The sequence below is a fragment of the Polypterus senegalus genome, chromosome 9, assembly GCF_016835505.1.
Source record: "Polypterus senegalus isolate Bchr_013 chromosome 9, ASM1683550v1, whole genome shotgun sequence".
Classification (NCBI taxonomy): domain Eukaryota; kingdom Metazoa; phylum Chordata; class Cladistia; order Polypteriformes; family Polypteridae; genus Polypterus; species Polypterus senegalus.
The window spans coordinates 8,027,535-8,043,750 of NC_053162.1; the positions used below are offsets into that span (position 1 = coordinate 8,027,535).

Consider the following 16,216-nt stretch of genomic DNA (forward strand, 5'->3'; position numbering starts at 1 on the left):
TAGCTGGGAAGCTTTCTTGTAAAAAGATGAGTAGAACGATGGAAGAGAGTGCGGTAATTTAACGGAAGAAGAGCAGGAGATATGGGCCGTGACCTTGGTGACCTTCTCGTTACTAATAATTCTTTACATTTTTTTTACTACTCAAAGAGTGGGGAGCCACTTCAGCCAACAATACTGAGCAGAATCCACCTTGATGATGCAGCGACAGCCATTTTGCACCAATACATTCACCATACATTAGCTGTTAGGTGGTGAAGTGGTCACAGATACAAACAATCAGAGGCAGGGAATGATTAGGGGGCCAGAATGAGTAGGCCATGGAAGGCAATTTAGCCAGGACATACTCTTTTATGAAGAATACCCAGTAATCTTTTATGACCACACAAAGTCAGGACTTCGTTTTTTTACATCTAAACCAAAGGATGGCACCATTTTTACAGCACAGTGTCCCTGTCACTGCATTGAGATCCACATTCAGACCACAGGGTAAGCGCCTCCTGCTGGCCTCACCAACACCTCTTCCATCATTACTGAGGACATCCTGGTGAACCCAAATCTATAGGTTTTCTGGAAGGAAACAGTGCTGGAAGTGGGCCAGGACGGTGCCTTGAAGACGCCTACTGGTAGGCCATTCAAGCTGCGTTTAACCATTAAGAGAGCTCTCTGCCCCCCATTCTGTTACCAGTTTCTCATAAATTGGACAGGTTTTCCTTGGTGACCCGTTATATCCATTTAAAATAGTTTGTTTTTGCACTACTTTTAGTTATTTGCTATTACAGTAATCCCTCGCTATATCGCGCTTCGACTTTCGCGGCTTCACTCTATCGCGGATTTTAAATGGAAGCATATCTAAATATATATCACAGATTTTTCGCTGGTTCGCGGATTTCTGCGGACAATGGGTCTTTTAATTTATGGTACATGCTTCCTCAGTTTGTTTGCCCAGTTGATTTCATACAAAGGACGCTATTGGCGGATGGCTTAGAAGCTACCCAGTCAGAGCATGTATTACATATTAACTAAAACTCCTCAATGATATGCGATATGCTTCACGTGCGGTGCTTGATTGTTTGATTCTCTCTATCTTTCTCACTCTCTCTGCCTGACGGAGGAGGTGTGAGCAGAGGGGCTGTTTGCACAGACGACACGGACGCTCCTCTACAAAATGCCGCTTTATCGCGGTGCTTCTGTATACTTAAAAGCACGTATTGATTTTTTGATTGTTTGCTTTTCTCTCTCTCTCTCTCTGACATTCTCTGCTCCTGACGGCGCTCCTTTGAAGAGAAGATATGTTTGCATTCTTTTAATTGTGAGAAAGAACTGTCATCTCTGTCTTGTCATGGAGCACAGTTTAAACGTTTGACTAAAGGGTGTTATTTCATGTCTAGAGGGCTCTAATAATGTTAACAGGGTGGGAGAGTTTATAACGGCTTAAAATATATAAAAATAACCATACAAACATATGGTTTCTACTTCGCGGATTTTCATCTATCGCGGGGGGTTCTGGAACGAAACCCCCACGATCAAGGAGGGATTACTGTATTATAATATTTGTTTGTATTATAAGTCAGAGGTAATATTTATAATCCTATTGGAGAGGGTTAGGGTTTAGACAACGGTTTATAACTAGGTGTTTGGACTTGATTTGTTTTTTTTTGTCGTTTTCAAATATATAATCCTATTTCTCATTTATAGTCGTTTGTGTTTTTTTCTGTATTCTGGTGTGTATTCTGGTGTGAGATCAGCAGTTAAGTATCCCAAATGGTGGCCCAAATGGTGGTAGCGTATAATCACTGTACCTTCTGTTTAGTCATTTGAACTGAACGTTAGCGACTTCAATTCAGTGGGGAAAATCACTCAGGCGGCTAAGGTGGTGGGGGTCATCTCAAAATTCTACCCTAGAAATTTCCAATCTTGAAATTCATTCCTAAGAAATACCCAGATGTGGTTTCTGAGTGGGGCTTAAAAGGCCTCACCGATCACTTGAACAATGAACTTAAATCCAAGAAGAGTGCTAGACAAGATATCCATTGGGCCAAAGAAAAGAGACAGAGAGGCCAGACACAGTGGAGATAAAGTATGAGCGTGAAAAGGAGCTATTGACATGAGGTAGACGTGAAACTATATACCAATATGAAATATATACCAATAAATCTATGTAAAAATAAAGTTACAAATACTGAAATACATCTTTAAATGTTGGTAATGTGTGAAAGAAAAAAAATCTAAGAATTCTTTGTTACTCACACTGTGACTTGTACATCTGGAACTGTGATTTGAAATAATTTTCAAAACAGAGATCTGTTTCAGATTAAAGCTAAATAATAACTCTCAAGGATGGCTCATCTGGAGTTTAAATTTAACAAGAAACTGGAGCCTCGTCTACTAATAATGAGAGTTTGTTTCCTATATAAAATCCCTGAGGGATTTACTTTTAAAATGTGGATTGTATAAGTTCAGTGATAGATAGTTAGATAGACAGAAGTGAAAGGCACTATATGACAGTTAGATAGATAGATAGATTAGGAACTATATGATAGATAGATAGATAGATAGATAGATAGATAGATAGATAGATAGATAGATAGATAGATAGATAGATTAGGCACTATATGATAGATAGAAATGAAAGGCACTATATGATAGATCGATAGATAGATAGATGAAAGGCACTATATGATAGATAGATGAAAGGCACTATATGATAGATAGATAGACAGGTAAGGATCAATGTAAGATGGATTGATGAATGATTAGCTCTAGTCTTGGTAGCCTAGAGAACACACATTGCCTGGTCATAGTCACCCTGAAGAAACCATGTGCAACTTCAGCTGAACATCCTCAAGGTCCATGGTGGGATCTAGGTGTGATCCATTTACTTTGGAAGAAGAAGCAGAAGCTTCTATGGAAGACTGGAAATTGCCACCTAGATACAGTCAACTTCTCCTCAACACACAACTTCTATTTTGATAGGCCATCTTCAAGGCCTGTGGTGGGATCTGGGTGTGATGGCAGCCAGGTGATGGGCATGTATCAGAGACAGAACTAGACATCCTGGTTTTTGGGACATTTACTTTTGGAGAAGGAGCTGAAGCTTGCGTACAAGACTGTAAATTGCCAGCTATATATAAAGTCAAAGTCTCCTCAATTCACAAACAGGATTCTTTGATTGAGGGTCATGTCTATCCAGTTTTCTCTTTAGAAATGATCTCACAAGCCACAGCTGATTTCCTGTAAATGTGTAGATTATTTTTGTGAATGGGAAGATTGCCTTAGTATGTCATTGTCTGCCAGAAATAAAAATATTGACGGTTATTCACACGTATGCACATAACAATCATTCAGACTGTTCGACCTTCTTTAGCTTGAAATGGTACAGCTCAGCTGTTTTGTTGAACAAATGCATCCAATATAAATAAGCTTTTCATGCTGTGTTAACTTGAGAATGACTGAATTTGACTCTTAAGCATTGCCTTAGGAATGAATTTTAACTTTCAGTGTCTTCCTCTTTAAAACCTGAATGCTAGATCTAAACTTCGGCCTCATCTCATACACTTTGAAACATGCTGACTATGGGATCTCCAGCACCACCACCACACTGCTTTTCACCACAAAATGGTGTAGGTTCCTCCCACATCCTGACTAATCTTGTTAAAAACTGGATTCAAAGTACAATCTAACTGCTTCTGTCCCCACCATATTCTCACAGTAGCACTCTGAGCGAATCGTTGAGCCACCTTGTGCTCCATTTGTAAAGGCAGATCTTTGTGATGGCGTGACGGACTATGATGGTGATAAAAAATGCTTTTTACTGCAGTTGTTCCTGTGATGGCCATGCTTTCCCATCACATTGATGAGACAGAAGCAGGCCTAAATAAGGCCTAGAAAATTGTAATGGTTTGGAAGAATAGGATTAGGGTTAGGGTTAGGGTTACTTCGAAGATTACTTAGATTACTTAGAAGACTAAGTCTTTGACTACTAAACATATTATGGGAGATGGAAGATAATTTTCCATCCTTCCATCCAGTATTTAACCCGCTATATCCGAGCTACAGGGTCACAGGGGTCTGATTTCTTAAAATTACAAAATGAGCATAAGAATTTAGGAACAGGTATTCAGTGATTGTCCACATTCTAAGGTTCACCTGCCCTTCCCATCTAATCTGCAGTACAGGGTGCCCACAAAAACACTCTTTGATTTTAAATGGTTACAAAATCAAAACTTAAAATAAATAAGATGACAGCAAATACTGTACATTAACTCAAACATTTCTTCTTTTCCACAACCTACTGAGGTAGGTGACTGCCTTTTTCAACAAGATGGGGCACCACCGCACTGGCATCTCGCTGTCTGTAATTTTCTCAACGAGCGCCTGCCAAACAGATGGATTGGTCACGCTGAACAAGTGGCCCACAACATCTGTTTGTGACTTTTTCCTTTGGGGGTACGTGAAACACAGAGTGTATGTACCTCCACTACCCGCAACTATGGATGATCTGCAGGAACGCATCACTGAAGCTATAAACGCGATCACGTCGGACATGCTTCGGAGAGTCTGGTCCAATCTCGATTATTGCATCGATGTTTGCCGAGTAACAACAGGTGGGGTGCACATCGAGTGTGCAGTTTGTAATCAACAGATACCATATGAAACTTTATGAGCTGATAAAACTGTAGCCTCAAAAGTGAAAGAATATTCCAATAAATTTTGATTTTGTAACCATTTAAAATCAAGGAATGTTTTTGTAGGCCCCCCTGTATTATACACATCACAAAACAATATATTGTGTACACGGGAGATTTGGAGAATAAGCAAGACTGATGATTCAAGGCCTGGTCGTGGAAGCCAGTGTGTGGGCCCATAATTTTATCAGGAACAGCAACCCTTTTCAAGTTTTTTTATGCACAAGGGTGAAGCAAGAATGGGCCGCAATTCAAAAACCATCACCCAATAGCAGCCCTATGATTAGAAACAGACTGCTCGGCCTAAACTGTCACGCCTTGTGGAGAGTAACAAACAGGTCCAATAATAGCTTTAGTGGGACGCACCACTCCATTCTGTCACGTATTTGATGGGCTCTGATATGTCACTCTTTGTAGCCGTTGCTGAGTGTCTTTTATTGAAGTATATTGGATTTCACAAAACTGGTGAAGGCACCTGGTGCCAGCCATTTCTCTTTATGGACAGGTTCCACGATTACTTTCATGTTAATGTACACGTTCTCGTCTGTGGATTTGTGAGTCGGTATTTTTGATATTTGTGAATTGGCCACGTTTGCAGTTGTAAATTACTTAAATAGCTGGTCTGAATTTGGAAAATTGGAGGACAGCCTATCAAGACCAAAACCTAAGAGCCATGATGTAGACAGACCGGGAAATCCAGAAACTCTTCAAAACCCCTGCTTTCTACACCCTCCTTGCTTGTTATACAGTCTGTGACTGAATCATTCAGCCATCATTTACCCCAACAGCAACTGGCACAAGGCAGGATGCAACCCTGGATTGAGCAGCGGATCATCCTTCACAACATGCAGTCTTGCAGAGATTCAACATCCAGCCAGTTTAAAATTGGTAATAATCCTGATCTGCATGTTTCTGGGTTGTGAGAGGAAAATCGGAGAAGTGGGAGGGAAAAAACATTCAGACACACAGAGAAATTCAAAGAAATTCCTGACTGGACATGAGATTTGAACCAAGTAATAATAATAATAATAATACATCCTTTATCCAACCCACTACAGGGTCACAGGGGTCTGCTGGAGCCAATCCCAGCCAACACAGGGCGCAAGGCAGGGAACAAACCCCGGGCAGGGTGCCAGCCCACCGCAGGGCACACACACACCCACACACACACTAGGGACAATTTAGAATCGCCAATGCACCTAGCCTGCATGTCTTTGGACTGTGAGAGGAAACGCATGCAGAACATGCAAACTCCTGGGTATCCTAACTGCGAGGCAGCAGCGCTACCCACTGCGCCACTGTGCCGCCCTAGTAGTCGTAATAATAATAATACATTTTATTTATATTGCAGGTTTCCCATGTTCAAAGCGCTTATATATGTGCATAGACATGAATCACTCTGTGTTTCTGCTTGTATATTATATGCAGTGTTTGTATGCAAGTAGTGCAAGTATTAAACCTACTGTAGACAGAAGGTAAGAAAGGTGCCTCGAAAATAATGAAAACTATGAGCCACAGGCTTTATATATATATATATACTATATATACTAGCCATGGAAAGAGAATAATTTAACAATATTTGCTATTTCTTGCCTTTCATGCATCTTCAGCGTATTTCCTTTGTATTGACGTGTTTGTGAATGTCTCTTCACCGGTGCTCCATCTCTCGTAAAGCCTGTTTCTCAGATTCTCGTTATTTTTGAGGTGCCTTTCTCGCCTTCTGTCTGCTTTTATAATTGCCATCTTTGAAGGCGACTCTCAGTGTGCCTCCTACTGCTTCAGTTCTCCTCGTGCACTTCACACTTGCACTTCAATTTTTGTCACGTCACCAAAGCCAAACTGACCAATTAGATTGCTCAGAGGGACTGGACACACAGACCTTAGTGTTCTATTATAAAGTAGACTTTTCCCCCTGCTTGCTTCACTCGCCAACCCCACCCGCCTGCGCTATACGCCGTTGTGAAGAGGGGGTCAGAATGCACCCCAAGGAGACGTGCCGGCTCCTCTGAAACCCGAAAACAAATAGTTTTTTTTTTTTTTACCTCCTCTTTGCTCGATCAGCTGCTATTGCTTGCTGCTGCCGCAATGCCGCGTGATCTGCACTTCAAATTTAAAAGCCTGTTTTGTTTCACTGCCTTGTCTCTCTTCTCCCCTGAACATCCTCAAACACTATTCAATCTTTTTTCGCTGTTCCGTTATTTCTCCGAGTAATATTTTACGTTTGTTTCATTGTATCCTTTTTTTGAGACTTTCGAATATTCCTACTTCCATTATCTCTAACCTGCTCTGCATGTGTACTGCGCCAACATTTTTGAATTCTTTACAACATTCTACTTTGTCATCTACTCTTTGTCTTTTATTTCCATGGTTAAATCACTTGGCACAAAAGTCTCACCTCACGGGACGTGAAAGTCTCCTTCTGAGAAGGTCACGTCTCGTCTCTCTCTTGTCTCATCCCACGTTTTTTTTTTTTTATATAACAGAGAGATATATAAAATAGAGGGCAGAGAGACCCTTATTCTGCGTGTGACCCTACATGAGTCATTTCGCCAGCACGCGCTGCACATTTATAATACAATCCTGTTAAGTATTTAAATTATAGTGTTGCACTTCTACAGAACCTTAGGGTAAATGTTCACTTTATAAAGGCGCCATATGACATTAGGCAGTTACTTTGTAACCCCTCCTCTGATACACCAAGTTCATTTGAGTAAGTCACTTATTGTGCCTATTATCCATTTATTTATTAAAAAAGTACAATTGTCTGCGGTGGGCTGGCGCCCTGCTCGGGGTTTGTTTCCTGCCTTGCGCCCCGTGTTGGCTGGGATTGGCTCAAGCAGACCCCCGTGACCCTGTAGTTAGGATATAGCGGGTTGGATAATGGAAGGATGGAAGTACTTTTATGTTATGATTCCACATTAAGCATACGAGAATAGTGCCCATTATATTCCTACATGAAAGAAAGTCATCTACATTTTAATTGCCTAAGATCCCCACTTTAACATTAAGACTGTACGCCGATGTGCGCATTGCATTTAAAAAACACACACAAGCTTCTCAGTGTACAGTGGCACGTTGCCTGTGTTAATAATCTGATGGTAAAAGTGATAGACCAGCGGTGTCCAACTCAGATGCTGGAGGGCCGCTTTCTTATTGAGTCACCAGTTAGTGCTGATAATGTAACATAATGCGTATGCCTTAATTATGATGGACTTACTTCATTGTTTCTTTGCACAACCAGCAGCCCAACCGATAAAAAGCTACAAAGTGAGCCAACAGATGGCCAGCTAACTCGACTGTGTCAAACAGTCCTAAGGGCCACCATTTCCACCCCAATCAATTTTTGTATTTAACTGGTAATGACGCACATTATATAAATAGATTGGTGTCTTGGTGTTCTTGTTCTGCCACACTCGTCATTTCCAAAACTGATTTTCTTTTTTCTGAGGAAAATATTCCATCTCAAAGATTTTCTGGACTACTGTAGAGCAGATCAGTAGTTCCCAGAGAAAACATTTACTGCTCAGATGTTGATCTTTGATGACTCATGAAACATAAAAAAAAAAAAATCTCATTTATGTTTCATTTAAGGATCGACTTTGTCATTGATGTTTCTCCCAAAATTCCTTAGGAGAGCGTTTCTCAACCTTTAAGTATTTGCAACCCGAGTTTTCATAACAGTTTTAATCGCACCCCCCCTCCCAAACGTTTTTTTGAAACCCTAATAAAATGTATTCCTATATTTTTTGCTGCCGATACACCACTACACGCTTTATTATACCCACTTAACTTTTATCGACATTTATCTAACTCTTTATTTATTTTTCTAGTATCAGAATGTAGTTTACGTTAATTTGTTTTCATTTCAATAGATGTATTTTTCATATTTTCTTTTTTCACATCTTCGCGCCCCCCTGTTTTGTTACCTAGGCACCCCACAGATTGGGAACCGCCGCCTTAGGAGAAATAGCTTTAGACATAAAGGAGACATGAGATACAATTAAGATAGAAGGGGATCAAGATTGAGACTTTGGTTAAATCTCTTTCTAGTTTGCCTTTCATCTCTTTCAAGACTTTTTACTTATTATTGCACTGATGCCTTTATCTGAGGTGGCTTACAACATCTGATTGGTTACATTTCTTTTGTTTTTCCAATCAGGGCACAAGACGATGACGTGACTTGGTCATGGTGACACCATGGTGTCAGTAGTGGGATTTGAATCCACATTTGATTTATGTACAAAGTCTTAGCCACTGTGCCGCACTGTCTGCTGATTCTTCTAGAATACGTATGATTGAACTTGAGCACAGCAATATAAATTAGAGCAACTAATAGTATTATTAAGAAGCACGGACTGTAGTTTTGTAATCGCTGTTAAGTGTTTTGTTACCGCAAATAACTTCCCATACATTTCATCATATGTTACTGAGCACACAATGCAAATACGTCCATCCATCCATCCAGTATCTAACCTGCTATATCCTAACTACAGGGTCACGGGGGTCTGCTGGAGCCAATCCCAGCCAACACAGGGCGCAAGGCAGGAAACAAACCCCGGGCTGGGCGCCAGCCTACTGCAGGCAAATACTTTCAAATTGCAAAAAAATAATGTCAAGACACTACTTGGAAAGTCTGAGCCCAATTTGTGTCTTTGCTGAGATCTCTGCTGAAACTCAAGAGAAGACCCTGTGTGTATTTTTCTATTTTTTTTTCTCTCTTCTCAGGAGAAAAATCTGAGAAGCGGAGACGAAAGAACGTCTCTTCTTTCGGATCACATTATTGTCTGGTAGAAACCAAAAAAAGATATTAAAGAGATCTCTTATTTTGATTTTGCTTTCCTAGCGCAACAATAACACACAAATTCATGAAGCCTTCGTCATGTCCTTTTAGGTGCACTGGTGGCTCTGAGGCTAAGGATCTGCTGGAAGGTTGCCGGTTCAAATTCCATTACTGCCAGAAGGCATCCTACTCCATCGTGCCTTTGTGCAAGGCCATTAACCTGAAAATTGCTCCAGGGGTGCCAAAAAATGGTCTTAACCCCCTGTGGTTTAACCCCCAAAGGTCATGTGAAAAGAGAGTTTCCCTTTGGGGATTTGTACAGTGTACCAAATACCAAAACCTCTATTTTTTTCTTTTCTGACGTTTTATTAAGAGATATTTTGTATGAAATCCACAGGGGCACATGAGATCCAAATTAGTCCACCATTTCTCACTCCAACTGATTATTTTATTTAGCTGTTAATGGGATACATTATATACATTTGATGGTGTCCTGGTATTCTCATTCTGCCACACCAGTCACTTTCAAAACTGGTCTTCCTATTTCTGAGATCACCGTCCAAATATTTTCTGGATTATCATCGAGCAGATCAGCATTTCTCAGACCCACATTTTTTAATCTAAGATATTTTATTAAGAGAAAATTTTGTGTGAAGTACACAAGTCCACATGCAATCTAAGTGAGCCTGGTCATCTTTTGGCTTGCTTTGCACCTCATTCTTGTCTGGCTGCACATTAAAGAAGTAGTAAAACAATTAAAAATGTAAGCCAAATAAAATCAAAGTAATATTAATATGTACCCTTATCATTAGTCACTGGTTAATAATGGAGAAAGTGTATGAAATGAAAACCCGCAGCCACCGCGGCCCTTTAGGAACAGAACTGGACACCCCTATGACAGACTAAGCCACAGGACTGGCTCGAAAACAAAATGGCCGCCCTCTAGAGCAGCAAGCCAACAAAAAATAACCAGTAAAGTTGTAAAGTTTTATATTCCAATTTGACGACACGCCTTAGCAGATTACTGAAATAACCTCCTGTAACCTGCCGGCTTCATTAATTGAGTGAACATGGCCCCAAAGGTGTTCGCCATGTATTTGTAATTAGCCCCTCAAGCAGGTTTGATCGTGACCCCTCATCTTGAAAGGACAGAGAGAGCAAAGAATTAAAAAATGTAGACTTTATTGAAAATATTTTAATTTAACAAAACCATCCAATGAAATACTCTGCTGGGCCCCTTGAGCAAGGCCCTTAACCTTCAATTGCTCCAGGGGCGCCGTACAATGGCTGACCCTGCGCTCAGACCCTAAGGGCTATGCGAAAACTTAACAAATTCCTAATACAAGAAATTGTATAAGGCGAAATAAAGAACATAAAATAAAAAAGTAAAGAAGGTTTAATAAATATATAAAAAATAATCTCTAAAGTATCCATAAATGTACAGAGTGTATTTAGCTTATAAAATGAAATGCCCCATTTATATAATGATTTTGTCCATTTTCTTGAGTTGTATTTTAATTCTTCAACATTTGATCCTGGAACATAAAAAGGTATGAATAAGCACAGCAATATAGTTCTTAATCTTCGTTCATTTTATACACAAAGAAACAGCACGGCATCTTCTTGAACTCGTATGATGTCCGCTTCATGGATTTAAGAAATTCCGTCTGCATTGAGTAAAGACGTTTGCTTTTGCGGTGTGTCAGACACTGAAGAGTTCATCTGTCGCCACTTACGGTGATACGGCTCGTATTACGGCATGACTCGCTTCTGCCACTGAGTGGGCATTGCGCTCGTTCCCGCTCATCGGTGCATCTTCCTTTCGAGCTCCCCCACACAGCCTAACCAATGTGCAGACTACTGTACAACCTTAATTTCCTGAACAGGTAGTCTGAACACTGGGCAGGCGAAGCGGGTAAGTTTGGTAGTATCTTGACAACTCTTGTGGGATGAAATCCTGAACAAACAAGAGGTGTTGTAGAGAAATTATAAAGCAAAACAGTTGTGAAGACCAAAGAATCTCAAAATATACACATAAGGAGGAAAAACTCATCCTCCAGATTGACTCTTTTGAACGTTGTATTCTGCTGCCGACTTCTTTTTGTGTTGGCTGTTTGGATGATACATCTAAGAATGTGTCCTGAGAAAAAGAAAACCTAGTGAGAGGACTTTCCAAACTTCCCTCCTTTTAGAAAAGTCCTTTTTGATGGAATAATAAAAAGAGGTCGCAGTTGAAAAATCTCTTCGATTTTAACGATTTGACAAAGAATTACATTTTCTTTTGTATTAAACGTTATACTTTTCAGGCAATCAATTTATGCGTTCTTTAGCCTCCTCAGTCTAATTTTGAGTCTCAAGCTGTCTTGTCAAATTTGACCGAAACCTTACAAAGAAGGCCAATCCTCTGCAGGGCAGACTGATGTGCATGTCCACGTAGGGTTACATATTTGAAGTCAGTTAGTCTCGAGTCTCCAAGATGTGGACGAACAAACAGAGGGCTAAAAAGAAAACTCTGGGACCAAAATCTGCAATTTAGATATTTTAGTGTATGTGTGTGTATGTGTGTATGTATTTGTCCTGTAAAGTACTGTGCAAACGTTTTAGGTGCTTTGGATAGTTCACAAAAATGTTTACCTTGGACAGATAATTTTTGTCCTCTGGATTAGTGTGAATAGAAAAGAGAATATTTGTAGGTTCTACACATTCCTTTTGCGAAAAGTGAAGCAATATATTAAGACATTTGAATGTCTTCATAAAAAGGACATTAAGGTAGTAATAGGCTACTTTCCAGTTCAAAAACATGAGATCTCTGTAGCTTTAGAGCCCAGTGCTTGATTACGCAAATACAACAGATTCATAGGCTAAGCCAGAATGAGGAACTGAAACAGAAACAGTTGTGTAAGGGGGAATAAAATTGGTCAAGGGACCCCATACTAAAAAGGTGAGGTTGTGGTAGACGTGGCGGATTAATCTGCAAATATTACACTATGGCAAATGTGAGCATAGCAACAAGACACAAGTTGCTCATCCTGCATTATTAATGTCTCTCCCCAGTAGATAGGTGTTTCCAAATGTGCTCTCCAAGCCCGTATGTAGAAGCACGGACATATGGGCAAGGTTGAGGATGGAAAGTGCACTGGTCGGCCGTGAAAACTTTAGCACAGCAAATGAGGAATACATCAGGCTTTTACTTCCTATAGAAATCTGTAAATGTCCAGCACCACTATCAGCTCAGGACTGCCAGGAACAACTGGGATCTGTAGTCCAAGAAAAGATTTATCAGAAATGGTCTTCATGGAAGAGTTGCGACCAAAAAGCCATTCATCAGAGGTGGAAGTAAAGCTAAATGATTCACCTATGCAAGAAAATACAAGGACTGGGGTGCAGAGAAAAGAGGAGCAGGGAATCCTGCAATAGATGGTACAACCCCAAAGGAGTCTTGACTCTCAGCATCATCAAGATGGCCTGGATTAACTTATAAAGACACAGGCAAGTAAGAAGAAAGGATGAAGCAAAAAATTAATTTGGAAGAATTAAGTGCATTGGTCTGACAGGGCTGAATGGCTTGTTCTCATCTGGATTGTTCGTATGTTTTAAAGACAGCCAATGTGTGCAGGTAACTGTGGCGCGCTCTCCAGGGAACTTGGAATAACCGGCCATGCAAGTGGACCTAATGGAACTGCTGCTGTTGTTAAGGGAAGGGGTGGTCCCACCAAATATTTAAAATCATTCTGGCTTTTTTGGTTAACTGCACTTTGTAGAAAACTCATTGATTAGTAAAAACTATTATTTTGAATGCTTTGTTGCTTTAAAGCAGTTTTTCACAAGTGCCTAAGACTTTTGCACTGTGCAGATAAGAAAGTAGGTAAGATAACTGCTTGTTCAAAATATGCAAATCGTTGAAAATTTGGATTGTACTTTACTATTGTTTTCAAAGAGTACATTTGCAAGTTTTCACACTGTTGTGTTTTTACTAACTCAAACTAAACTGCAATTTAATTCAAAAGAATCGATTCCCATAGCCGTGAAATCACAGATGCAGTAAAGGACTGAAGATAGAAGAGCAGATGTAAAGCTATAAGAACGTTTAAGTAGTAGCGGGTGCATTCATCCGAGAGCGCGCTGATTTAATTCATTATTATGAGACTTGGACTGAATGGACATGTTGTTACTATTGCATATTAGTAGAGTATGATAACATATTATATTATATTATATTATATTATATTATATTATATTATATTATATTATATTATATTATATTATATTATATCCTAAGAGCACTGGGTGAAAGGCAGGGCTATATATACTGTACACACTCAAGTTCGCCCACAGCAAGATAATTTACAATTAAACCACCAAACTTGCTTTTAGAATATGGAATGATGCTAGAGACCCCAGAATAACATCACAAAAGAACTAAAAGAATGTGCAAACTCAGAACATTGAGAGCCAGATATTGAACCAAGGACACTGAATCTATCTATTATCACTCACATGCTGCGACTATGTTGTCTATCCATCCATACATCCATTATCCAGCCCACTATATTCTAACTACAGGGTCACGAGGGTCTGCTGGAGCCAATGTTGTCTATATTATATTATATTATATTATATTATATTATATTATATTATATTATATTATATCTCTAGTGACACTGTATGATCATGAGTAAGTCACTTTCACTGCTTTGGATGAAAGCGTCAGCCATATTATATTATATTATATTATATTATATTATATTATATTATATTATATTATATTATATTATATTATATTATATTATTCCCCTGCCTCTGGAATGGATAAAAGCTTTTATAAAATCAGTGAAAAGATGAGTTCTAGACTGCTTTATAGACACACATACAAACATATTTTTATGGAAAAACGTATACCTTACACATTTTCTACTTTCAGAATAAAAGTAATCTTTTTGTTTTATATCATTTTAGGAAGCTTCATCATATTTGTCACAGTATAATTTTCTTTGTAAAATAATTTTTGCCTTAAGTGCAAACGTGAATTAATCCAACCTAATTATCAGTATCCAGAATTCCCTCATTTTAGTTCATGTTTGCATAGAACCCAAATTTAAGCAACCAGTCATGTTGTAAGTATGAGGAAGCATTGAAAGAGATACCTATATATTTTGTCTAATTTCAAAATGAGTTATTATATGTGTTTTTTAGTACTTTATTTTGAACAGAATCATTAGTGACTTAGAATCCATGCAGTTTTATCCTTTCATCCATTTCCTAATTCTGTACATTGTCTATCGTTGGTTTCTATGCTGCCAGGATAGGCTCTGGCTCCCACTGACCATTACATTATATTGAATCTTTTGATAAAATCCATATTTATTATCCTAAAAGTATATTTACCTTTTACATTACACACAAAAATGTACTCCTGATAATATTTAGCTTTGTGCACTGACTATACAGCTTCTACCTCCACTGCTCCTTTAAGGTTTACACACGCTGATCATTTTTACAGTTTTATGCCTCCTGAAATCCAACAGGATGAGAAGCAATGGTATCCTTTTTGCCCATTTTTGTGCTTTGCCCTAAAGTTTTCTAACTCTAATTGTTGATGACAAATGAGACGTGGATGTTCATTACAATCTTGTATTTTGTGTCACTTATATTTCAGATTAAAAGGCACATACTGTCTATTTTTATATACAGATCAATAAGTTGAGTTCTTCAGAAAATATTAATAAATGAGAAAATTTTGAAGTTACTCATTTTTGTTAGATTTTATTTGTAGGAAAACTGTAATTTTTGCCAAAGAATAAGTAACCTACTTTTTACAGTCTCATTCATTCATTTTTTTTTTTACTTAAACTGCATACTATTATTTTTGGATTCCAAAGGACATCACTTGTAATTAATGTGGGACTCTTACTGGAATAGGCGTCTGCCTTGTGATTTTAACTTCTAGGAAGAGCTTCACTTTCTGCAACTCTGAAATATATATATGTATTTTTTAGTTCTATCTATCGAGCTATATATATATATAATATATATATATATATATGTGTGTGAGTACTCAAAATGAACATACGTATTATGCATACATATGAACACACAAACATATACATAAAAATATATGTGTGTTGCATCTGGTGCTGTGTCCTCTGCCTCACTGTTTTGAACTAAATCAATTCAAAAAATTACTAAACATGTAGATAGATTATTATTTATGAAACATAAAATAACGTTACATTATCAGACAAGTTTAATCCCATTCAGTGTTGCGTGGGGGTCATTATTTATGTACGCGTATGAATCTGAAATCGAGATAATCCATTAAACATTTTCTGTATGAACCTATTCCATAGTCAGAATTAGTAAGAGAAATCTTCATACCATTTTTGATATGCAAATTTAATTTGCTCAAATTCTATTTTTCTGTGTGTTAAATCAATTTATAATTGGAAATAATTTTGCTATTCTATTCATTTTTTTTTTTAAATAAAGCAGAATTCAGAGGTGGATGTGAACAGTTTCGTCACATTGGCGCAGTTTGTTTTGCTCTAACCTGGTTTTGAATAGAATACATTTGAACTTACTAGAAATCACGGCACAATGAGCAGTGGGTTGATTCATTCATTTTTTTTTTGCTGTTTTTGCTCAAGTTGTCATCAGATTACCTTGTTTTGTAAAAGCCCCCTTTCGTACAGAGGAGTGGTACCTTATGGATTGATTCCGTTATCTGAAGCCTCACCTTAATGTCTTAACTGGC

General features: G+C 38.5%; 1 protein-coding gene across 8 annotated transcripts in view; it reads left to right on the plus strand.

Annotated features, from left to right (window-relative positions):
• dnm1a (dynamin 1a) overlaps window positions 1-16,216 on the plus strand; it is a 471,312-nt gene that overhangs the window by 309,881 nt on the left and 145,215 nt on the right. The window lies entirely within an intron of this gene.